Below are 26,169 nucleotides of genomic sequence, written 5' to 3' on the forward strand. Positions count from 1 at the left end.
TCGAATCATTTTCATATTAAGCGAGAGGTATGTTTATGGACACAACCATCTTTGACTTTTATGCATTGGAATCGTAATATTACACGTAATAAACGCAGAAGTATGTAAATATCTTTTGGAAATAATGAATATATTTGCTATTCGCGGATATAATGCATATTTTTGACTTTCAAGTTGTGTTTGCGTAATTTTTACTACGCATCTGGCAGCATTTTAACACATCATTTTAATAGTATCTTCTAATTGGTTGGGAAGAGGAGGGAAGGGGAAGGTGTGTGACCTGATGTGTATATAAAAATATTTCAGAAATAATATAATTTGACATCATTTCAATGTAACACTCTGATTGTTTAGACAAAGGAAGGGGCTTTAAATTTACGACTAACGCAGTTGAGCTATTTCCACTATTTTTTTATTTTTCATTGGCTCTTTTTTTTTTTTAATGCTGCACTTTGATTATTTCGAGATAAGGAAGGGTAGAAGGGAATGGGGGAAAGGGGCATGCCTTCCCACTGATACAGATGTTTACATCACTGATGATGTCACTGATAAAACTGATGATTCCACTAGGTCAATGACCAAGATCACATTATGCAAACAAATTGCACTAGGTACTAGCAATGTAAACAAAGTGTTTTGGGTAGTACCTACCTGTACTACTCTCGTTTCACAGTTATCTGCAATGTATAGATGTAAAGGAGAATGTAGACTGCACAGGGTCTCTCATGCCTCACCAGCTTTGTTTTCTTAGCCCAAGGTCACCCAAAGTCTCCTAAAGCTGCAGTTATATTTGTAAATCCGTGTTCTATAGTGGTGCTAGCATAGTTATGACTTGGCGACTTCATAATAAATGTTCGGAAATTCTGGGAGCATCTATTTACATCTTGATGTGACACGAAAAATATGCTGCTAAATTCCTTTAATAAGTCATTATCACCGCGATGCCAACCTGTGAATATTTCACACTGAAGATTTAATATTTAGTTACTGAATTTTATATTTTGTCTCCAATAACCTCGTTCTATGCATAGGTTGCCACCATTCTTAATCTCACAGTTGCGAATAATATGCATTAGTCCCCATAACAGTGTCTCAGTGTCATAGTGATACCACGAGAAAGTAGTTTTTCGAGACAGCACTGTTGTATAAAACATATTTGGACTTCGTGTCACGTCAGTTCAGGGTGATGATGCTTGTCTTTAAGACTGAGTTTATGGCCAGTTCTCACTTGGTGAAGAACTAAAATTCTGTTTTACTGTAAATTTCTCCATCTTATTTCCCAATTTCAAACACACAACTAAACCAATTCAGTTATATAATCAAAATATTCAACATCTTATTATGCTGTGACGAACTTAATTTACCATTACCTAATTATTATTGTCATCATTACAATTATTTTTATGTGAGATCCGTCCCATATGGATGGGCAAATAACAAAAGATCTTCATCTGAAGTTACATACATTCACTGAAAGCCACTATACAGTGCGGGGCAGAGTGAACTTTGTACCACTACTAGTCATTCCCTTTCCTATGACACTCGGAAACTGAGCGAGGGAAAAACGACTGTCTATATGCCTTCGTGCGAGCCCTAATTTCTCATGTCTTCCCTTCGTGGTCCTCACGCGAAATGTAAGTTGACGGTAATAGAATTGTTCTGCAGTCTAAAGTCTGCCAGTTCTCTAAGTTTTCTCAGTAGTGTTTCGCAGAAAGAACGTCGCCTTCCTTCCAAGGATACCCATTCGAGTTCTAGGAAGATTTCCGTAATACTTGCATGCTGAAGAAACCCACCGGTACTAAATTTAGCAGTACGCTTCTGGCTTGCATCAATGTCTTTCTTCAATGCGTCCTCATAAGCATCCAGACACTCTAGCAATACTCGCGAAAGAGTCACACTAATGTTCAGTACTTCATATCCTTTATAGATGAGCTACACTTCCTACAATTCTCCCAATAAACCGAAGTCGACAGTCAGTCTTATCCACTACCGACCTTACGTGCTTGTTTCACTTCATATAGCTTTGGATCGATACGTCTAAACATTTAATCGACTGTGTCATGCTGCACACAAGTAATAGTGTGCCCGAACATTACAGTATCGTTGTGTTTCTGATGAACACTCATCACCAGTTTTATCATACCTGCCACCGGACGTGATTCTCTTTGATTTACAGCCCAATCTCTGTCACATTTACGACGAGAAATTTAGTGCACATCATCGGAAAGATGGGGCGTATCTCATGCAGTTTGGTATAGGGCCCCATCACACCTAATTTTCAGCCCAGAATAAGAAAAGGAAAAAGATGGAACCTGTACTAGAACTGAATCTGCCACTCCTCTCAAGAAAAGAATATACCTTCAGAACTGAGCTACAAAGACCTTTGATGGAACTTTTTCTGTTTAGTTACTGTGAACTAGAATTATATATAATAGCAACATAGCTTATTTGCAGAAAAGTATTTGTATTTTCTTGGAGTAAGTCTTGAATTTTGACTGGATCATTTTAGTGTAATTTTTGAAGCAATATTTTCTCTTAAGCCTGTTGCATTTTATTCGTGTAAGTGCTGTGAATAACTTTGGCTGCAACTGTTAATGACCAGGTTCTGTGCTTTTATATTTTGGCCTTAAGATCCAACATCGAGAGAGCTCATTTGAAGCAATAATAGAGTTTCAATTGCTACGCTCAGTTCTACTGAATCGTAGACAGTTAATTAAAAATAATTTATTCAGTGATTTATCAGGACGAGAGCTTTCAGAAGATTTCGAAAGCTCGAACTACAGATTTTACATCAAATTTCATTTACGCTGGATGCTTACCTGCTTGTTTGAGGCTGTATAATCAAACTATTTACTCAATTTAGGCATTGAAATCATTTGTAGTGCTCTAACGACAGTCACTGCATCTTAAATACTGATAAATACTGACTTTTTGTAATTAGATATGTATAGTACACACACAGTATTTTAGATTTTTCCATTATTTAAAAATAGAGCTCTGTAGTGCAAGATAATGTGATTCTATCATTCAGCACTTTTCATTACAACATTCGAAACACATAATCATTCTGAAGGCAACAAGATGTTTAATTGGACAGGATCTCAAAAAACAATCTATTATGTTTCAATTAACTCACCTCAAACGCAGATAAAAATCAGGTTATTAGTTACCATAAGACTTTGCAAATTTCATACAGGTGATGATTGATCGTTTGGAAAAATGTTTTGCAATTATTACGTGAAACAAAAATTTCTCGCGTTTTTCGATTGAGATACCTCAACAGAGGAATTCATTTAACACGATTTACAATTCCAGTTTCCAGTGAAAATGAAACACTGGTTTCACCTCAGAGCTTCATGTATTTTGGTGCATTCGAACGTAATATCCTACTTTTTTAATATAAAGTTTGTCTTTGACACGATGTGTTGCTAATGAAAGTTTATCTATATTAGATATTGGTTGCTTTTTCATGTTTTTGTTTGATCAAAATGTTCTATTTTTTAGTTTGTTATTGGTGTTTTATTTTTTCTCAACTGTTTTCGGAAATAGTTTTCTTATATTCGCCTGGGGTTTCAGTTCCTGCATGTGTCTATCTTCACCTCTCACAGGTTCTCTGGTAAGACCAAGGTTGAAATTTTTTTCTTTCCTTGTATTGTGTATGTGTTAAACTTCTTTAAATATTTTCTCTATTGTTTGGTAAGCGATCTGGGGGTGACGCTGTGTTTTATTTCCACTTAATGAGTAAGTATTAGTCCCCAGTTACCAGATTTATCTGAGATAGGTTTTACCATCTCTCACAGAAAATTCGTATTTTTTTGTTTTCTTTCATGTGAAGTATCTGTACAGTCAACAGTTTCTTCAATTATCATTCCCATTTTTTTCCCTTCTGCATAAGCTTTCCTACTTTGGACCTTAAATTTTCTGTGATGCTAGTAGAAACTGCTAGGATTGTAATGAAACTGCCGATTATAAGTACTTTTCATACAGTATGGTGTTCATAAACTGTTCCTTGTTCCTCCATCTGAAGTTGCTGATTGTGTTACGATTAGAAATCAAAAACCAAATATTTATATAGATGGTAAAGTATACAATACAGGTACTAAACTTTATCCCCTTGAAGATTACAAATTTTAGCCCATAACTAGAGCTGTCTTTGCTTTATTATACAAAGTAACATTCGATTTGTCCCACTGACAAAATTCTTCAACAGCTTTCGTCCACTGGTTAGTATTCAATTGAGGGTACAACACCTGATTTCTATTGTAGTGAATGTCGTTATTTGCAATGGCGATAACTTTCATTGAGGGAGAACACTGTACAGTAAGGAAATCCACTTCCATTGCAAACTTATTTCACGTTAGCTCATTCACAATGCCAATAGCTTGTTTTACATTTGCCATTTTACCACACAGATTTAAAAATATGTATGGTTCTTCGTTTTCTGCTATTTCATATAGCTATAAATGCGACCCTTTTAAAAACAGTATTGACTGAAATAAATTGCTGATCATTAAAATTACAACATGGTGAAGGAACAAACATTAAAGTGGAATGAAGTGTACTACATGCTTGGATATGCAAATGATAAGCAATTAAGTGAAACCGCGCGATGGAGGTAAGAGTAATGCTATCTACCTTCTACATATAAGTGAAGATTATGCGGTGGGTTGCTCTTTCAAGAATAGCAAAAGAACGTTGTTAGTTTGTGAGAATAACTTATTATGGCTTCTGTAAGAAGTCAATGGTTCTATCTACTAGCACTCCAGAGGCCAGATATATTGTTCATTCCGTCGTGTTGAATCTTACAGCGAAACCACGTACCTAGACTCAGGAAGTGGGCTTGTTTGCAGAAAGACAAGTATCTTAACGGAAAGTGTGGCAACGTCTGGAACACGATGGACTGTCGACAGGGCGACCATTTTATTGTGGCTTCCATTGACATGGAACTAGAGAGAGGTGCACCGACAGTGGTGCACCCAGTGACAATACAGTGGTGTCAGTACATTGTCGTTTCAAACGCCAGTGAGGTAGGTGACTACTTTAATTTGACGATGTTGGCTGCTTTCTTTTATTTCCATTCATGGTATGAGTATGTCATTTTATCCAGAGAAAACTTGCTTATTTCTAAATTTCTGACTGATAAAGAGGGAGGATTAGGGTCAAATATTTGGTTAAGGAAATAAGTATAGTGCATTTTCTGGGGTAGGGGGGGGGGGGGGGAGAGGAGCGGAGGAGCCAACAACCTTGTCGTGGGATATGAACACTTAGACGCCATACATGCTACTGTAGGGTCAGTGGGATGTGACCCCTATGGATGAAGGACGGTGATGCTGCAGAAGCAGCATATGGGATTGTAATCCATTGATGTGTTCACCTTAGCAGTGTGGAGGCCAATGGCGTGGTCGGGGCCCGCGGAACAGTGGTAGTTGTGCAGAGTTACATCGTGGCTGTTCCACTAGAGGAAGGCCCTGGAGACTGATGTCCACTTAGAGACGCAAGTCGGGGGTCAGCAGCACCTAGTGCACCTCTCCGGAACAGCGACAGTTCGACAGTGCACGAGACACTACCAATTTCCCCGCAGGGAGCAGATGGTAGAATGTTCCAAGTCTTCACATCAGTAGGGGTCCAGTAGGCCTGGCTGGCTGCTCTCGCGAAGGTAGTCGGCATCGGCAAATAGTAGTTCAGCACATCACAGATTCTTCCTCGGAATGGGTTCACTGCAACTGAATGGGGAAGGGCTCACAAGTTCTAGTATTAGTAACTGTCTGTAGGGAGCAATGACATCATCCTTTGGAGACAATGCCTGAATGTGGCCCAGTTTTCTGGGCCTGTCGGCATTCTACACTGTGCCGTGGTGTCCCAACCTTTTCGTTTCAGGCTTTCAGCTCATTACTTGCTGCAGTGTTAGTTTCTTGAAAGTGGTTCTTGTACATGTCTTATGTGTTTTACATCACTGTGTGTGGCTGGCAGAACGACATTATACTCCATTCACAATTGGGTCATACTGCTGAACTGGTCATACAAATACCTCGCTCTAGCGATGTGTCGCAATGAGCTTCATTGATGCCCTTCACGGGTATGCAGCCGGGTTTCATCAACCTGACGACGGTGGAACTGGCCACCATCTTCATGTGAGACTGTAGGTGCACAGCCACACCGGAACTGAGGTAACACCAGATGTGGTGGCTCCTTTATACTCCGAGGACAGGCCAGTGCGCGGGCACGAGAGGCAAAGGTCTGCCCTCTGCGAAGCGAAAATTGCAGCGCCGCTGGTGGTTTAAGCTAACAAAAGCGATGAACTGTAAATTAAGATGCAGCAGGTCGAAAATCAGACCGTCATTGTTTAATAGCTAATAAAATTGGATTCCGCATATTGCTTCAAGGAAAACCTTTGTCTCTATTAATAATGTCATCGGATAATCGTATTTCGGTGGATTCCTTAAGTACACAATGTCAGTAATGGGAAGCCAGAGAAATAATTTGCGTGTCTCTAAACGAAATAGTATGCCCTTCATTGAGACAATGTTCAGCGACGACGTATTTTTCAGGCTGGAGCAAACGTGTGTGTCGGTGATGGTCCACATATTGGTCATGAACCGTACAAATAGGCTGTCCAGTAAAAGGCTTTCCGCAGCTCCAAGGAATGTTATACATTACAGACTTCCTCGGACCCAAATCATCTTTGACAGATCCAAGAAGGGCTCTAGCTTTGGCCAAAGGATAAAGGACACTTTTAACCTCGAGTTTTCGGAGTATTCTTGAAATTTTCGAAGAAATAGTCCCTACCGACGGTAAAAAAGCAACTGATTTACTAGCGTCCATTGTTGGCTCACATTATGGTCCAGTTTAGGAAGCACGAACAGTCTGATGATTAGTATACCTGTCCTGCCTGCTACAAATTATCGGAAACCGAAGTAGCATAAACTCTTTTGACCAGTGTACAAAGAACTTCAATGCACTAACGTGGTGAATGACAACTAGTAGCATAGAGGTAGTGGTCCGTAAGCGTAGGTTTAAGGTATACACTATGTCCTAAAGTTCCGTTTTCTTTTTTGTGTACTAAAACATTCAAAATAGGTAATTTGCCATTTTTTCAATTTCCTTCGAAAATTCGATGGGTGAATGAAGGCAGTTAAAATGATTTAAAATCGATACATAGCTTCCATTCCATGTGGTCAACCGATAAATATGTCATCCACGTATGTCAAAAAATATGTGGGTTTAAGAGGAGAAGTACTGTGTGCGGTATCTTGAAGATCTTCCATGAAAAGACTGATGATAGCAGTGGAAAGAGGACTCCCTATAGCCACACCGTCAGTTTGTTCAATAAATGTATCATTAAATACAAAATATGTCGATGTCAATATGTAGCTATATAGTTCAATAGCTTTACGATCCAAAAGCTGACCAATGAGCAACAAGGCCTCTTCCAAAGGTACCTGAGGAAAAAGTGATACAACATCAGAACTAACAAAAAGGTCAGATGTCCCAAGGCATGGAGACTTCAGGCGTTGAATAAAACAGGTCGAGCTGGATAAATCATGTTCACATTTCCCCACATAAGGGCTAAGACCTGAAGCAAAATATTTAGTCATATTATAAGCAGCAGCGCCCAAATTGCTGACGATCGGACGAAGGTGAGTTCCAGGTTTATAAACCTCGGGCAATCCATTCAACCTGGTTGGTACTGCCGCCGCTGGATGAAATCTTTTAATAATATCCTCGGATAAGGAGCTCTTCTTAATAAGAGAGATGGTCTTCCACTTTATCCGGTCTGTAGGATCGCTATGTAGTTTACAATATGTAGAATCCATCAATAAACAGGCTGTTTTTGCCAAATAATCTTCACGAGAGGGAAGAACAGTGGCACTGCCTTTATCAGCAGGAACAACTAAAAGATCTTTATCTTCACTCGAAGACCAAATGGTCTTCCATTCAACAGAAGAAATATTACTTCGTGGTGATATAACCAGCTCGACCTATTTCATTTAACGCTCGACGTCTCTATGCCTTAGAACATCTGACCTTTTACTTAGTTTTGATGTTGTTCACTTTTTACTCAGGTAGCTTTGAAGGAGTCCTCATTGCTAATTGGTCAGCTTTCGGATGATAAACCTATTGAACTGTTTCGCCATATTTTTAATTTAATGACACATTTTTTGAACAAACTGACGTTGTGGAGTAGGGAGTCCTCTTTCCCCTATTATCACCAATCTTTTCATGGAAGATTTTGAAGATACCGCAGTCAGGACTTCTTCTCCTAAACCGACCTGTTTTTTTTTTTTTTTTTTTTTTTTTAATACTTGGGTGATACTATTATCGGTCGGTCACGTGGAAAGGGAACTGTTTATACGTTTAGATCATTTTAACTGCCTTCATCCACCCATCGAATTTTCGATGGAAATTGAAAAAATCGTAAATAACCTTTTTCTGAATGTTTTAGTACACAAAAAAGAAAATGGAACACGGTGTGTACCGTAAACCTATGCATTCATACCGCTACTTCCTTGTTACTAGTTGTCATCCACCACATAAATGCGTGGGAGTTTTCGTACATTGGTCAAGAGAGCTTATGCTATTTCGAATTCTGATAATACTAGCCAACAGTGAAGATGTAAGAGCCTCCACTGATCACTTTTATAGTCAATGCCCATAGCTGCCATTAGTCCCTGTACATCGCTACAAAATCACAAGTTATTTTCACTTTCGCTGTATTGCAGTAGCTTGAGTAACGAAGATTTTTGTGAGGTAATTGATTTGTGAAAGGTATAGGTTAATGTTAGTCAGGGCCATTCTTTTGTAGGGATTTTTGAAAGTCAGATTGCGTTGCGCTAAAAAAAAAAATATTGTGTGTCAGTTTAGTGTTGATCAGAATAGGTAAAGAGCGAAATGTCTGAGGATCAGTTTTGCTCAGCTGTTTGAAAATCAAATAACGTAAGGGATTTATCAGCACAGTAATTCAATAACTTTTGTAAGGGGACGTTTCACCTAAAAGATCGCGCAGCCCCTTCCACACAGCCCCCGCTACCCGTGTAGCCACCTCCTGTGTGTAGTGGACTCTTGACCTATTAAGATGAACCCGGAAACCCAGCACCCGATGGCGCAAGTCAAGGAATCTGCAGCCTACACTGTGACAGAACCGCCTGAGCCTCTGATTCAGACCCTCCGCTCGGCTCTGCACTACAGGACCACAGTCGGTTCTATCGACGATGGTCCAGATGGTAGGCTCCGCCTTAATCTCGGAATCAAGACTGGCAGTCTTTACCATTTCCACTAGCCGCCCGAAACCAGAGAGAATCTCCTCCGATCCAAAGAGACACACGTCATTGGTACCATCATGAGTCACCACTTGCAGTTGGCTGCACCCTATATTCTTCATGGCATCCGGAACCACCCTTTCCACATCCGGAATGACTCCCCTAGTATGCACACGGAGTGCACACTGGCTTCCTTCCCCGCCTTGGCAGCCATGTTCCTAAGGGGCACCATTACGCGCCTAACGTTGGAGCTCCCAAGTGCCAGCAGATCCACCTTCTGTGAATACCCAGACCTTCCGGGCCGATAATCTTCCTCTCGAACAGTGTGGACGACTGCATCCGGCTTGCAGACATCGTCAGCCACAGATAACACCTGAAACCGGTTCGTCAAACGAACCCTGGAGGCCCTACGATCGGCCCCTCGGAGAGTTTTCGCTGCCTGCCAGAATTTGGAATGATCTCCCACTCGACCACGGGTGAGGGGTCAACCTCAGTGCAGGCAATACCTGGGGCGGCCACAGCAGTGGACCGATAGGGGGACACTTGGGACGTGCTCGACGTCCCTCGCATCCCCACGTCCGTTGCCCCACAGTGATGCCCCTTGGCAGCAGCCTCAAGCTGTGTGACGAGTGCCGACGCAGCCTGGAACTGTGAGCGAAGAGTAGACAACTCAGTTCACATCTGTACACAGCAATCGCAGTTCCTATCCATTACTGCAGTCGCTCTTGTTTGAAGCTCGTAAAAATATAAAACAAACGTACGATGTACTCGCTTTATTAGCAGCAGGAACAGGAGGTGCTCTGTCTCTGACGATCCATCCGATACATGTGTATTATTTACTGAGTGTGCCAATGAGGCTATGTACCAATGTTTAACCATTTTTGCTGGAAACTTCGGTACATACACTCATGGACATAATCAGCATATAATTCTCATCACGCTTCAGACTGATGTACCTGTATTTGTAATGTACCTGATGGTGGCAGCACGCTGCCAAAATAGGGTTTACCAATAAATACTAGTAAAAAGTGACTGAATCAGTAAAAATTGTATCATAAATTTATAACACCATCGTTTACCTCATGAAATTCCATAAAAATCGGATAAATGTAAGTTTAACCAATCGAAGTGCGTTTTTATTTGCAGATGATAGCACAATAAAATTAGATACTGAAAGTGACGTGCACCTAGCCTTACATACGGTTAACCAAATACTTATGGAACACAATCTTACAGTCTCATTAGATAAGATGCAAGTTATGGCCTTTCAAGATAAATACCCAATATGGTCAACGGTATTAAGTAATAAAATGATACACTTATGAGCCAACTCATATTGATCAGGATCCAACACGAGACTGAATGGCACATGGTGGTGCTGAGGGTATGGGACACGGTAAGTAAAATATATAAACAGAGCAGAGGCCAATGGGGAATCATTCTAGCCACGATACGGGCCACAAATAGAGAAATCTACTGACGTAAGGTACTTTGACGTTGAGCACATTGTTATGCTTGGTGCGTGGGAACGAGCATCTCTGAAGCGGCAAAGTTGGTCGGCGTATTACTGTCTTGAACTTGAGTGTGGCTCTTATTCGGCATTTTTTGAAAATTTTGATAATTTTTCTTAGGGTGCCCTCCACTTGATTCCACTGCACTGAAAAATTTACTGTGCGAAATTTGTACTCTGCAGGATAAGGGAAAATGGTACCTACAAATGCAGAACGAAATCAACTTCGCAAAATATTGCTTCAGTAAGATAAATTCATAACATAATACAGGCACACTTTTCACTTCAGTTTCCTCAGATGAATGCTTTCTTATTTTACAGTTAATATTGGTCGAGAGACGTGAAGCGTCAGTGACCCCAAGATACACTACGTGATCAAATGTATCCGGACACCTTGTTGAAAATGACTTACAAGTTCGTGACGCCCTCCGTCAGCAAAGCTGGAATTCAGTATTGTGTTGGCCCACCCTTAGCCTTGATGACAGCTTCCACTCTCGCAGGCATACGTTCAACCAGGTGCTGGAAGGTTTCTTGGGCAATGGAGGCCAATTCTTCACAGTGCTGCACTGAGGAGAGGTATCGATGTCGATCGGTGAGGCCTCGCACGAAGTCGGCGTTCCAAAACATCCCAAAGGCGTTCTATAGGATTCAGGTCAGAACTCTCTGCGGGCCAGGCCATTACAGGGCTGTTATTGTCGTGTAACCATTTCGCCACAGGCCGTGCATTATGAACAGGTGTTCGATCGTGTTGAAAGATGAAATCGCCATCCCCGAATTGCTCTTCAACAGTGGGAAGCAAGAAGGTACTTAAAACATCAATGTAGGCCTGTGCTGTGATAGTGCCACTAAAACCAACAAGGGGTGCAAGCCCCCTCCATGAAAAACACGACCAAGCCATAACACCACTGTTGGCACTACACACGCTGGCAGATGACGTTCACCGGGCATTCGTCATACCCACACCCTGCCATCGGATCGCCACATTGTCTACCGTGATTCGTCACTCCACACAACGTTTTTCCATCGTTCAATCGTCCAATGTTCACGCTCCTTACACCAAGCGAGGCGTCATTTGGCATTTACTGGCGTGATGTGTGGCTTATGAGAAAGCGCTCGACCGTGAAATCGAAGTTTTATTACCTCCCGCCTAACTGTCATAGTACTGGCAGTGGATCCTGATGCAGTTTGGAATTCCTGTGTCATTGTCTGGATAGATATCTGCCTATTACACATGACGACCCTCTTCAACTGTCGCCCGTCTCTGTCAGTCAACAGACGAGGTCGGCCTGTACGCTTTTGTGTTGTACGTGTCCCGATGTATGACACAAGTGACACCGAATCATCTGACTGCGTTCGTAGTCCGTGAGTTCGGCGGAGCGCCCCATTCTGCTCTCTCACGATGTCTAATGACTACTGAGGTCGCTGATATGGAGTACCTGGCAGTAGGTGGCAGCACAATGCACCTAATATGAAAAACGTTTGTTTTTGGGGGTGTCTGGATACTTTTGATCACATAGTGTAAGTAGAAGGAGGGCAGAACGAGCTCAATCGAATTTTTTTCCACCCACCCCGTACAACGCCAGTGGTCTTTCACTTGTGATGGCAGGTAGCAGTCGTAGCAAGTATAATGTTTCCCTCTTGTGAACATTTGTAGGGGGTAACATATTTGCTCGGATATCACTCACGTAAGATGACTGCCGGCCGGGGTGGCCGAGCGGTTCTAGGCGCTACAGTTTGGAACCGCGACAACTACGGTCGCAGGTTCGAATCCTGCCTCGGGCATGGATGTGTGTGCTGTCCTTAGGTTAGTTAGGTTTAAGTAGCTCTAAGTTCTAGGGGAGTGATGACCTCAGAAGTTAAGTCCCATAGTGCTCAGAGCCATTTGAGCCATCCATTTTGGATCAACAGGGGAAGCAAGTACAAAAAATTTGCCGGAAGATTATCGATAGTTAATAATCGAAAAGAAACGTTTATTTTCTTTCAAAAATTTGAAGACCTATCACATAAAAATGCTTTGGAGATAATCAGTATTGAAGATGATATCAAATTTTGGATCATTCAGTGGTCACAAGGAATGCCGAGATTTATATATGAAATTAACCAACTAGTCATCAGAGAAAGATTTGCTTCTGGCCGGACAGGGGCAGCCTTGAAGAGGCGAGAGCGAAGGGATTATGAAGCAAAACTAGGCAATGATTTATGTGTATAAAACGCATGTTTGATTATCAGCTGCCATTATTTTAAACCCAAATATCGACCGGTTTGTCACAGACCATCTTCACGGGTTAGGTTTAAAACAGTTTAAGTAACAACTTAAACTTTTTATAGCTTAAAATGTTTTAAACCTAATCCGTGAAGATGGTCTGTGACTGAAACCGGTCGATATTTGGGTTTAAAATAAAAGCAGCTGATTGCAAATCATGCGTTTTATGTTACTTGACGGCTGCCGATAGTTTCCAAAAATTTTAACGATTTATGTGTTTATAGTAAAAGTTTTACATATAAATGAATTTGAAAATAAAAGTCACCACTGAATTAATTCGAGTAATATTAAAAATATTTCGGTGGATTAAATTACTACAGAACAGAGCAGGAAAAAGTTGTCTAGGATCTCTAACTGATGGTAGTTGGCATTCTGACGTTAACGCAATAATTCTTGGTACATCATATGTTTAGAGGTGTGTGTTTTCGATTAAAAATTATTATCTTTCACCCACCAGATACATGAAACGCTGTCGAAAGCATTTTTGTGGGAACTCTGAGCGGCACAAACACATATCTGACTATACAGGGTGTGCATAAAGTTCGGGAACAATTTCAATTATTTATTGCACAAGAACTAAACATTCTACAGATGTCATACATATTGCATTTTGAAGAGAAACTCTAAAAGTTTTCTTACAAACATTCGATACGCGAGCCATGAGTGACCCGGTAGACGTCAATACGGTAATCAAATTCTTGCCATACCCATCCCAGCACGACATCGTCGACTATGGCAGTCGCTTCCCGTATTCTCTCTCGGAGCTCTGCTACATCAAGTGGTAGAGGCGGTACAGACGTTAATACGGTAATCAAATTCTTGCCATACCCATCCCAGCACGGCATCGTCGACTGTGGCAGTCGCTTCCCGTATTCTCTCTCGGAGCTCTGCTACATCAAGTGGTAGAGGCGGTACATACACCAGATCTTTAATGCGTCCCCACAGATAAAAGTCACACAGAGTGACATCCGTTGAACAGATGTAGCACTACTGTTTTTGTCGAACTCCCAACAAACAGAAACCTCGCTCTGCACCTGAACTGAAAAAAAACTTTCAGTACTTCTCTTCCAAATGACATGTATGATATCTGTGCAATGTTTGGTTCTTGTGAAATCAATAATTGAGAGTGTTCTCGGACTTTACGTACACCCTGTACTACTGCATATATGAACGTCAGATTTGAAATCAATGTTAATAAACTCCAAACTGGAATTTAACCTGGAAATTTCAAGGAATCTTTGGATCAAATTAATAATATATCTTGAATTCTTTATTTTTTTTATTTCTTTCGACATAATTCGAGAGGACAATAGGCTAAAGAGGATTATATTGAATTTTTACAATTAGTTGTTATCTCTCTTGTTGCACCATCTCGTGAACTATTTTATGTGGTCCAAGGGGCATCTATCAAGGTAATTTGAGTTTCAATGCGTGATCCTGTGCCAGTTCTGAAGCCAAAGTACGTATTTTTCTTCAATAGTCTATCAAAACTTCATAAATATGAGGTTGTCCTTGGTCTGGTTTCACAAAAATTGAAAAATCATTTATAATTTTTTTTTCCTCTTCTATGGTTTAGGGCATCCTATATCCTAAATAGTCGTCTCAGTCAAAGAAGAAAACGATCAAAGCAGTGAATGGTGAAGCAGAAACAGCAAAGAAAATACTACAAGGATTAAAGTAGCAATCAATAAAATCCCACAATTTATCAATAATGAGATTAAGCAGTTTCTAATAAAATACGAGTATTTTTCACCAATTTAGATTGTATGACATGAAAATGAAGATTTCGTCAAGTGAAAATTGTTAGTGGTATGGCTGAGAGAGTTGATTATCTAATGGAGGACTACAATAATAAATTTGCAACAAAATGAGGAAGAGTAGCTGTATATTCTTTTGGGTGTATCGATGTATCGTTATAGGTTTACTCACCATAAAAACAGTCATAATAAAAAAATAATAACTTTTAAAGGAGAATGAGACTTTTCTCGTCATATTTGCCTAACAATATATCGTTACAGATTATATCATCATCATCATCATCATCATCATCATCATCATCATTTAAGACTGATTATGCCTTTCAGCGTTCAGTCTGGAGCATAGTCCCCCTTATAAAATTCCTCCATGATCCCCTATTCAGTGCTAACATTGGTGCCTCTCCTGATGTTAAGCCTATTACTTCAAAATCATTCTTAACCGAATCCAGGTACCTTCTCCTTGGTCTGCCCCGACTCCTCCTACCCTCTACTGCTGAACCCATGAGTCTCTTGGGTAACCTTGCTGCTCCCATGCGTGTAACATGACCCCACCATCTAAGTCTGTTCGCCCTGACTGCTACATCTATAGAGTTCATTCCCAGTTTTTCTTTGATTTCCTCATTGTGGACACCCTCCTGCCATTGTTCCCATCTACTAGTACCTGCAATCATCCTAGCTACTTTCATATCCGTAACCTCAACCTTATTGATAAGGTAACCTGAATCCACCCAGCTTTCGCTCCCATACAACAAAGTTGGTCGAAAGATTGAACAGTGCACAGATAACTTAGTCTTGGTACTGACTTCCTTCTTGCAGAAGAGAGTAGATCGTAGCTGAGAGCTCACTGCATTAGCTTTGCTACACCTCGCTTCCAGTACTTTCACTATGTTGCCATCCTGTGAGAACATGCATCCTAAGTACTTGAAACCGTCCACCTGTTCTAACTTTGTTCCTCCTATTTGGCACTCAATCCGTTTATATCTCTTTCCCACTGACATTACTTTCGTTTTGGAGATGCTAATCTTCATGCCATAGTCCTTACATTTGCCGGCCGAAGTGGCCGTGCGGTTAAAGGCGCTGCAGTCTGGAACCGCAAGACCGCTACGGTCGCAGGTTCGAATCCTGCCTCGGGCATGGATGTTTGTGATGTCCTTAGGTTAGTTAGGTTTAACTAGTTCTAAGTTCTAGGGGACTAATGACCTCAGCAGTTGAGTCCCATAGTGCTCAGAGCCATTTTCCTTACATTTCTGACCTAGCTCTGAAATATTACTTTGCAAACTTTCACTCCAATCTGCCATCACAACTAAGTCATCCGCATATGCAAGACTGCTTATTTTGTGTTCACATATCTTAATCTCACCCAGCCAGTCTATTGTTTTCGACATATGATCCATAAATAATATGAACAACAATGGAGACATGTTGCAGCCTTGTCTTACCCCTGAAACTACTCTGAACCATGAACTCCATTTACCGTCAACTCTAACTGCTGCCTGACTATCCATGTAAAGACCTTTAATTGCTTGCAAAAGTTTGCCTCCTATTCCATAATCTCGTAGAACAGACAATAACTTCCTCCTAGGAAGCCGGTCTTATGTCTTTTCTAGATCTATAAAGCATAGATACAATTCCCTGTTCCACTCTTAACACTTCTCCATTATTTGCCGCAAGCTAAAGATCTGGTCCTGACAACCTGTAAGAGGCCTAAACCCACACTGATTATATTGTTAAATTAATACGGCTGTATTACGGGTAATAAATGCTTTGAAAGTAAATTAGGTATTGATCAGATACGTACGGAAAAGTTTTTCAGGTAAAAAAATTAATAAAACGTATATGCATTTTATCATTTTCATTCAAATATAGCGCCCTTAGGGCACGTCTTCCCCTTTTCCTGTTGAGTCAAAATTACACACAACTTTTCTTTTGTCAATGGAACTACGCTGGTAGTAGCACAAAAAAGAGTAAAAATGGTGAAATTAAGAGCCTCCCTTGAGGTGTCACCGCCAGACACCACACTTGCTAGGTGGTAGCCTTTACATCGGCCGCGGTCCGTTAGTATACGTCGGACCCGCGTGTCGCCACTATCAGTGATTGCAGACCGAGCGCCGCCACACGGCAGGTCTAGTCTAGAGAGACTCCCTAGCACTTGCCCCAGTTGTACAGCCGACTTTGCTAGCGATGGTTCACTGTCTACATACGCTCTCATTCGCAGAGACCACAGTTTAGCATAGCCTTCAGCTACGTCATTTGCTACGACCTAGCAAGGCGCCATATTCAGTTACTATAATTACTTCAAGAATGTATTCTGAACAGATAATATTGTGAATCATGTACCGTCAAGAGCGACGTTCCTCATTAATGGATTAAAGTTAAGTATCAAACTAATTACGTCCGCTTTCTGAATTCTCATTCCTTGTCATGTTCCAGACCTCAGGTCAGTATAGTTCCCTCTTCACGCCAGCCTGCGTGAGCTAAAACGCGTGCATTTCGGCCTCCACTCGTAACACGGTGTTGGCTCTTCTGCTGATACAAAATCCCTTATGATCATATATGAGAAATAAATGAAGTGAAACAACGAGTAGGTGACGAGGTGGTGGTCGTCGATGCCTCATCATCGGGAACGAGTAAGTCAGAAGCGTGACCGCTCTGTGAGGGAACATAGGTGACGAACTGTGGCAGATCTGACGACAGCGTGCGTTGCCGATGCAGACACAAGAGTTTCTGGGTACACTGTTCAGTATACATTCTTCATTCATTCATTCACAAGTCGTTGTGCTCATTGCTTGAGTGTCGTGATCCCATGAACCAAGCGTCTCCATCCCGGACGGTTGCCTGCTGAAGAGGTAGACCGGAGACCTTCTTGATTTAATCTATCCATCTGCTCGATGCTCTTCCTCTTGGTCTCGTCCCCTCGATATTTCCCTGCAAGATTATTTTCTCTAGATTTCCTCCATCTCTTCTCACAGTATGGCCAAAGAACTGGAGAATGTTTTCGGTGACTCGAGAAGAAAAGCGTCTGGAGATATCGAGTTGGTCAATAAAGCTCTTTCGGTCCATTTTATGCGCAGCATCCTACGCCAGCACCATAGCTCAAACACATCAATGCGCTGTTTGTCTCTGGCCTGGAGTGTCCATGTTTCGCAACCATAAACGAAGACAGAAAACACGAGTGTTTCAACTAGCTGGAACTTTGTGTTATTTGTTATTTCTCTGCTAATCCCCCTAACGTGATCCGTCTTCTTATCTCATCTTCACAACTTCCCGTGCTGCAGATGGTTGACCCAAGATAAATGAAGGAATGCAGGACTTCCAGTTCCTTTAATCTTAAGCTATTGAGAATATTCATCTGGAATTCTGTAGAACTTGTGATAGTGACCAAAGGCAGCAATGCGCCGCTTGGTGTAGGGCTAAACGGAGTTCTAAAGTTTTTTCCGTTCATGGAATTGTATGGACCAATATTTCAATCGTTCTGTGATAAAATAGTGGATATTATTTCGATCGCAACGACAACAGTATGACAGGCCAGTCCTGGAACAGCAGATTAATGGTAAGAAGCCGGCCGGAGTGGCCGTGCGGTTCTAGGCGCTACAGTCTGGAGCCGAGCGACCGCTCTGGTCGCAGGTTCGGATCCTGCCTCGGGCATGGATGTGTGTGATGATTAGTTCTAAGTTCTAGGCGACTGATCACCTCAGAAGTTAAGTCGCATAGTGCTCAGAGCCATTTGAGCCATTTAATTGTAAGAATTTTCTAAAGGCAGAATTTTTTCTGCTCATGTCTAAAAAAATTTCAAAACTTTTAATGCATTTTTCTTGGAATAAGTTTTTAAAATGGCAGGCAGCATCTACATCTACATCTACATGATTACTCTGCAATTCACATTTAAGTGCTTGGCAGAGGGTTCATCGAACCACAATCATACTATCTCTCTATCATCCCACTCCCGAACAGCGCGCGGGAAAAACGAATACATAAACCTTCCTGTTCGAGCTCTGATTTCTCTTATTTTATTTTGATTATCATTCCTACCTATGTAGGTTGGGCTCAACAAAATATTTTCGCATTCGGAAGAGAAAGTTGGTGACTGAAACTTCGCAAATAGATCTCGCCGTGACGATAACATCTTTGCTTTAATGACTTCCATCCCAACTCGCGTATCATATCTCCCACACCCTCTCCCCTATTACGTGATAATACAAAAAGAGCTGCACTTTTTTGCACCCTTTCGATGTCCTCCGTCAATCCCACCTGGTAAGGATCCCACACCGCGCAGCAATATTCTAACAGAGGACGAACGAGTTGTAGGGAAGCAGCCTACTCACGCCGTAGTAAATTCACATCAGTCTTTGCATTGTGTGCCAGCCCAGTCCGCTGTAACTAGCTCTGACGTCATAAATGTTGCGCAATACTTTAAAAATCAAGCAAATAACCTAAAACATTTCTAACATGTCAGGAGGAATACTAAAACAACATGTGTTGAATATCAGTTCGATAACTTTAGCCATTTTCGAAATTTTGACGTTTTTCTGTAAAAATCATTGGCGCAACAGAAAAGAGCTAGAGACTTCAAAATTTATAATTAGATTCCTCTTTCATAATTATTTAATAAAAACAGTCTTCTGGATCTCACAATTTAAGATTTTAGTGGAAATTCATGATTTTCTGGTTTTTGTCTTAAAACTTAAGGAAGCAAGATAGATTAAGTAGGCTAATAAATAAGGCTATGATGTTTATATTTAAGTAGGTTGGAGATCCGCTATAACCATAATAATGTGAGAAGTTTCATTTGAATACCTATAAAACTATAGCGATAGCGTATCTCCAAAGGGCCAGTTCAGAGCTCGTCTACTGCGTGCAGTGTAATTAAATTAATTCTTTCGCCCAAAATATTTAACTTAGCCACGTCAAAATTTTATTATCAATACTTACCTGCGTGCTGAATGCACATTTAAATTAAGAGCTTCATCGGCCATCAGCAAGAGAAGCTATGATTTATTCAATGACTTAAAGTGGTGCATTACTAGCCCAGCGGCTAGTCGGGAGAGCCGATTTGATCAGGCGTTCCCTTAGCCGTCCGCACCGCGGCTTTATATATAAGAACGCTGCGCGAGGAAGCAAGGCCCCAGTTCTCTCCAGACGCTGAATAACACGCCGTCTGTGTCGGGAGTCGCGTCGCGTCGGTATCATTGCTACAAACAGCCTCGGATGCCGTATTAAGTTACTCGAGATACGCGTAACCATGAAATCATTTTCGAGTGAAGTTTTAATTCTGGGATGATTTTCATTATCTAGCTTCAGTTTGCGTATTGTCGTATTTTCACGTGCAGCCGCGGGACAGACATTCTACCATTATTTAGCGTGGCGTTTGATGAACCTTATCATCAAATTATGGCGAGCATTCATTTAAATATTTAATTTGGACAGTTATAGTGGTATCAGCGCATTAGACTCTGAACTGCTCTGTTAGTTAGATTGTGTGGATTCTTTTGTTTTCATTTGTGACTTTCAGAATACAGAACGTTTTTTTTTTTTACGACCGTTTTTGATTATGAATCCCGGACAATCTCCTAATTCCTCAGAGCTATAAGCTGTAACTATAAGTGTATTCTCAGACGAAGTGGGCACTAGGAATTCTAATTACAGGCTTTACGTTTTGCTAATCACTTTCTGGTTGCCAATATTGTAGTTAGAGAGCCAGTGTTGAGAACTGCGAAAGACAGCATAATTAACATTCTAAATAATAGGAACATTTAACAACAATAATTCCACCCGCCGCCGCACATATGGTTAATTGGCCGGGAAAAGCAGTGTTTCTACATTCAAACAAATTATAATATAACAACGTACTATTCTACTCGCCGCCCCACAGAGTGTAGTGTAAGCTGTCTCTTTAGAAGAGAAAGTTGGTGACTGAAATTTCGCAAATAGATCTCGCCGTGACGAAAAACGTCTTTGCTTTAATGACTTCCATCCCAACTCGCGTACCATATCTCCCACACCCTCTCCCATATTACGTGATAATACAAAAAGAGCTGCTCTTTTTTGCACCCTTTCGATGTCCTCCATCAATCCCACCTGGTAAGGATCCCACATCGCGCAGCAATATTCTAACAGAGGACGAACGAGTGTAGTGTAAGCTGTCTCTTTAGTGAACTTGTTGCATCTTCTAAGTGTCCTGCCAATGAAACGAAACCTTTGGCTCGCCTTCCCCACAATATTATCTATGTGGTCATTCCAACTGAAGTTGTTCGTAATTTTTACACCCAGGTACTTAGTTGAATTGACAGCCTTGAGAATTGTACTATTTATCGAGTAATCGAATTACAACGGATTTCTTTTGGAACTCATGTGGATCATCTCACACTTTTTGTTATTTAGCGTCAACTGCCACCTGCCACTCCATACAGCAATCTTTTCTAAATCGCTTTGCAACTGATACTGGTCTTCGGATGACCTTACTAGACGGTAAATTACAGCATCATCTGCGAACAACCTAAGAGAACTGCTTAGATTGTCACCCAGGTCATTTATATAGATCAGGAACAGCAGAGGTCCCAGGACGCTTCCCTGGGGAACATCCGATATCGCTTCAGTTTTACTCGATGATTTGCCGTCTATTACTACGAACTGCGGCCTTCCTGACAGGAAATCACGAATCCAGTCGCACAACTGAGACGATAACCCATAGGCCCGCAGCTACTCTAAAAATTTTCAATCCTTTTATTTGAAAATTTATCCACAACGATGAAATAACATTTCAAAGTGAACCACATAGGGTATTTTCGCTTAATTAATTTGAACAATATTTATTAACAAATGACACTCCCTTTTTGGGGGGAACCTGAACGAATTTATTCAAACACTAGCCAATTATACAAAATCAGCATTTCTAAAAATCCTCTACGTGGTTCAATAGCTATACTCATGTAGCTTATTCAGATTTTTTTTTCTTTTTCCAGATTCAAACTGGCATCAGTTACAGTGCTTGCCGTGGATCGCCTCAAATTCAACATGCCTCGGCAGAATTGCCGCATTGTTTCCATTCTGTAATATTTTCCGACAAAAATATTTTATAATATTCTTTAATATATGCGCAATAACTACCTCAAGTATTGTTTCTCTATCACCTACCCTTCCACAAAGAAAAAATTGACAAGGAAAAACTTTTTAGGCTGTTACGCTGTTGTTATCCCTTCAGTAGGTGACTGTAATGTTTTGGCTCATCGATGTTTATAATAATTGAACAGCTATAAAGTCTCAAAATTCTGGGCTACTGTATGATGGCGATTATAATCTAAACGAAATATTGGGCAAATTTCAGGTACTACGTGGAAAAATAAACATAATGATTATCTACAAACCAAGAAAAGAGAAGAAAGTAATAAAATAATAAAGACATAAAAATAATGATATTACCGTTGCTTTATAAGAGCTAAGGTAATATCATTATTTTATATGGAACAATAAAGAAATACAAGCAGCAGGCATCAGATTCTTGAGAAGATTAACCGGATGAACAGAAAGAAATTAAAATAAAAATGAAAACTGTAATGAATTGAATGTGATTCCTATTAGTGAGGAAATGACCGAATACAAACATAGTTTGGAACAACATATGAACAGAAGGATAGTCGAACGATTACCTAGGAAAATTCTGAACTACAAACCAAAAGGAAGGAGAGATGTAAGTCGTCTAAGGAAACTACATAACCTTTGAGAACACTAAACCAGCATATGTTAATTGCTGTATGTAAGAAAACGACAACACTTACATGAAATTTTATAATAATAATGAAAACTACGAAGAATGAATAGTAGTGCTATTAGAGCAGAGCTCTAGCTGGATTGTGAGGTTATTGAGTTTTGTAGAAACTTAATACCACAGTCCCACTGTGCTTCTAAAGAAAAAGGACAGGTGAGTCAGAAAAGTGCTCAGTGGTAATGATTTGAATAAAATCGTAATTAATGAGGCTGACCATCCTAAAGCATACACAAGCTGGTACAGTGCTACAATAAAATGAGATTAATGTTGAGCATGGGTCTCATAGCTGGATTCCAGTCGGCGTCTTCGGCACAAGGGAGCAAAAAATACACTGCTTTGCTGTGTGAAGGCAGGGTATACTAGTACATACTAGTACCTTTCGGACTATGCACATACGCTGCCATGTTCATAATGGAATTACATTTTGTGCTTGGAAGTGAACATATGAGAAGGATTGATCATATCATGGTTTCAAAAGAAAATTGGCAGGAGCCCTATAATTTATTGTAGGATTTGTTCACGTCTTGGCGTGAATGGGGATAATGTTGGAATCAGCAAAAGCCATGTTAATTTTTCTGGGGCACATACCAGCGTTAAAAGGATTATTGTCTAATGATGAGAAAATAAAAATGATATCCGAGTGTCTAAAGCCAAAGAATATGAAGTAGCTAAAGTCCTTCATTTTAATGTGCAGTTTTTACAGAAAGTTTGTGAATAACCAAAGTATTCGTGAAATTTCGAGGCTTTTAAAGAAAACTGTGTTGTGCATGTGAACAGCTGAATGTTACAGAGACTCTGAAGTGATAAAAGCAGTTTATGTAACAGTAAACTGCTTTATAACTCCGCTGCGCCTATCCCAAGCCCGGGGCCTCACCACACAAGAGGTGAGGAAGGAGGCGGGGGAGGAGTAACAACCTCGTTAAAAAACCAAGGTTCACCTTGCCCGAGTGATACTACCATTTAAGGGCTGCTTGCTTGGACTACAGTAAAGACGTCAACGGTAGTGAAGGCGGAGGGAATAGTTCTCGGTACGGCAGAACTAGCGGAATAGGCAACCAAAGAAAAAAATCCATTTCGCGTCTGTCTCGAAACAAGCGGCTAAGTGGTCAGCGTCTGTCCACCAGTGGTGCGGCTGAAAACCGTTCCTCGGAGCCAACAACCTCGAGTAGAATCCTTAGGGGACTTGTTCCCCTAACCCAACAAACAATCAACAATGGATACGCACCTTGTAATAGATTTTACCCCAGTGAGTAACCAATCTCCAATTTCTAAGGAAATTAAAAGTAGGCATTCGGATTCTGGGGGCCTATAGCAATGTGCGAAGGATGAGTCGGATCATCGTGAAACTTGCCTTAAGTAAGGAAAAAATAAAATTAAACACAAAAATATAAACTATTTGGCAACTTTCGACGTAAACTCACTTCTAAAAGCGGGAAAACTTAAAACCTTAATAAATTTTATAAAACAGAAAAATATAATGATAACAGCACTCCAGGAAACAAGGTACGCTGATGAACATTCATTTGATTCAGAGGGATTCAGAGTATTCAAAGCGAAGCCGGGAAAAAGAGTTATGAAGAATGTACCCCTATTTGGAACAGGATTCATTGTAAACCAAAATATATTAAACTCGATAGTAGAATTTAAATCTATTAATGAAAGACTTTCAACATTAACCTTCAAATTAGTAAACAAACTGTATACCATTGTAAATACGCATGCGCCAACAAATGAGAAAAAAAGAACACAAAACGAACAAACAGGATTTTTTTGGCAGGAACTGTCAAACACCTTAGACCAGATTTCATCCAAAAACACAATAATATTGCTGGGAGACTTTAATGCTCAAATCGGCAAAGAACGTTATCACCGATCCATAATAGACAAATTCCCTGCATGTAAAAAATCCAATGCAAATAGAGAAAGACTCATTAGTTTATGCAGAGAACATGACATAGTTCTAAAGTCTACATTTTTCAAAAAACTCCCTAGGAAACAAAACTACATGGGTATCCCCGAATCCAGTCTGTGGAGAGAAACAACTTCACCATGTTGCTGCAAGCAGACAGTCTATATCAGAGATACTCAATGTAAAAGTTGCTAAGAGTGCAGGTTTAGATTCAGATCACTATCTATCTATCGTTAAATTCAAAATTAGGCCAATATATAAAAGCAAGAGCCAATATCAACCTAAAAAGTTTGACACTCAGAAATTAAGTAAAGAAGATATTTTCAGGACACTTTTGGAAAAGAACACCTAAAACGTGGGAACAACTTCAAGAAGACATAGTACAGACAGCAGAAGAAGCCATTCTCCTTACCAGAAAATGGAAACATGCGTGGTAGAATGGTGACTTTGACGAACTAATCCTAACACGACAATGAGCTTGGAACATACGGAATGCAAACAAAAATGATAAAAATTGGAGCTCCCTAAAAGAAGCCCGGACCCAAAAGCACAAAGTACAATACATGAAAACCAACCAGAATCAATAGACTTCGACTTGAAACAGAACAGTCCTAGGGACTTTTACAAAACTTTCAAAAGTAGCTTAAAGAAATACACTCGACCTAGTCTATTTTTCACGGACCCAAAAACGCAGAAAACTGCATTCAATAGCATAGATAACTGTAGAATACTTGCCGAATACTTTGAAGAACTACATAACTGTGATCCACCGAAAGAAAAATTTAATTTCGATATTGTAAACCCAACACCACCGGACTCAAAGCCGCCAACCACAGAAGAAATAAAATAAATCATAAAATACCTGGAGAGGATAATCTACATCTACATTTATACTCCGAAAGCCACCCAACGGTGTGTGGCGGAGGGCACTTTACGTGCCACTGTCATTACCTCCCTTTCCTGTTCCACTCGCGTATGGTTCGCTGGAAGAACGACTGCCGGAAAGCCTCCGTGCGAGCTCGAATCTCTCTAACTTTACATTCGTGATCTCCTCGGGAGATATAAGTAGGGGGAAGCAATATATTCGATACCTCATCCAGAAACGCACCCTCTAGAAACCTGGACAGCAAGCTACACCGCGATGCAGAGCGCCTCTCTTGAAGAGTCTGCCACTTGAGTTTGCTATACATCTCCGTAACGCTATCACGCTTACCAAATAACCATGTGACGAAACGCGCCGCTATTCTTTCTATCTTCTCTATCACCTCTGTCAACCCGACCTGGTACGGATTCGACACTGATGAGCAATACTCAAGTATAGACCGAACGAGTGTTGTGTAAGCCACCTCCTCTGCTGATGGACTACATTTTCTAAGGACTCTCCCAATGAATCACAACCTGGCACCCGCCTTACCAACAATTAATTTTATATGATCATTCCACTTCAAATCGTTCCGTTCGCATACTCCCACATGTTTTACAGAAGTAACTGCTACCAGTGTTTGTTCCGCTATCATATAATCATACAATAAAGGATACTTACTTCTATGTATTCGCAATACATTACATTTGTCTACGTTAAGGGTCAGTTGCCACTGCCTGCACCAAGTGCCTATCCGTTGTAGATCTTCCTGCATGTCGCTGCAATTTTCTAATGCTGCAACTTCTCTGTATACTACAGCATCATCCGCGAAAAGCCGCATGGAACTTC

This window comes from Schistocerca nitens, chromosome 3, assembly GCF_023898315.1.
Source record: "Schistocerca nitens isolate TAMUIC-IGC-003100 chromosome 3, iqSchNite1.1, whole genome shotgun sequence".
In the NCBI taxonomy this organism is placed as follows: domain Eukaryota; kingdom Metazoa; phylum Arthropoda; class Insecta; order Orthoptera; family Acrididae; genus Schistocerca; species Schistocerca nitens.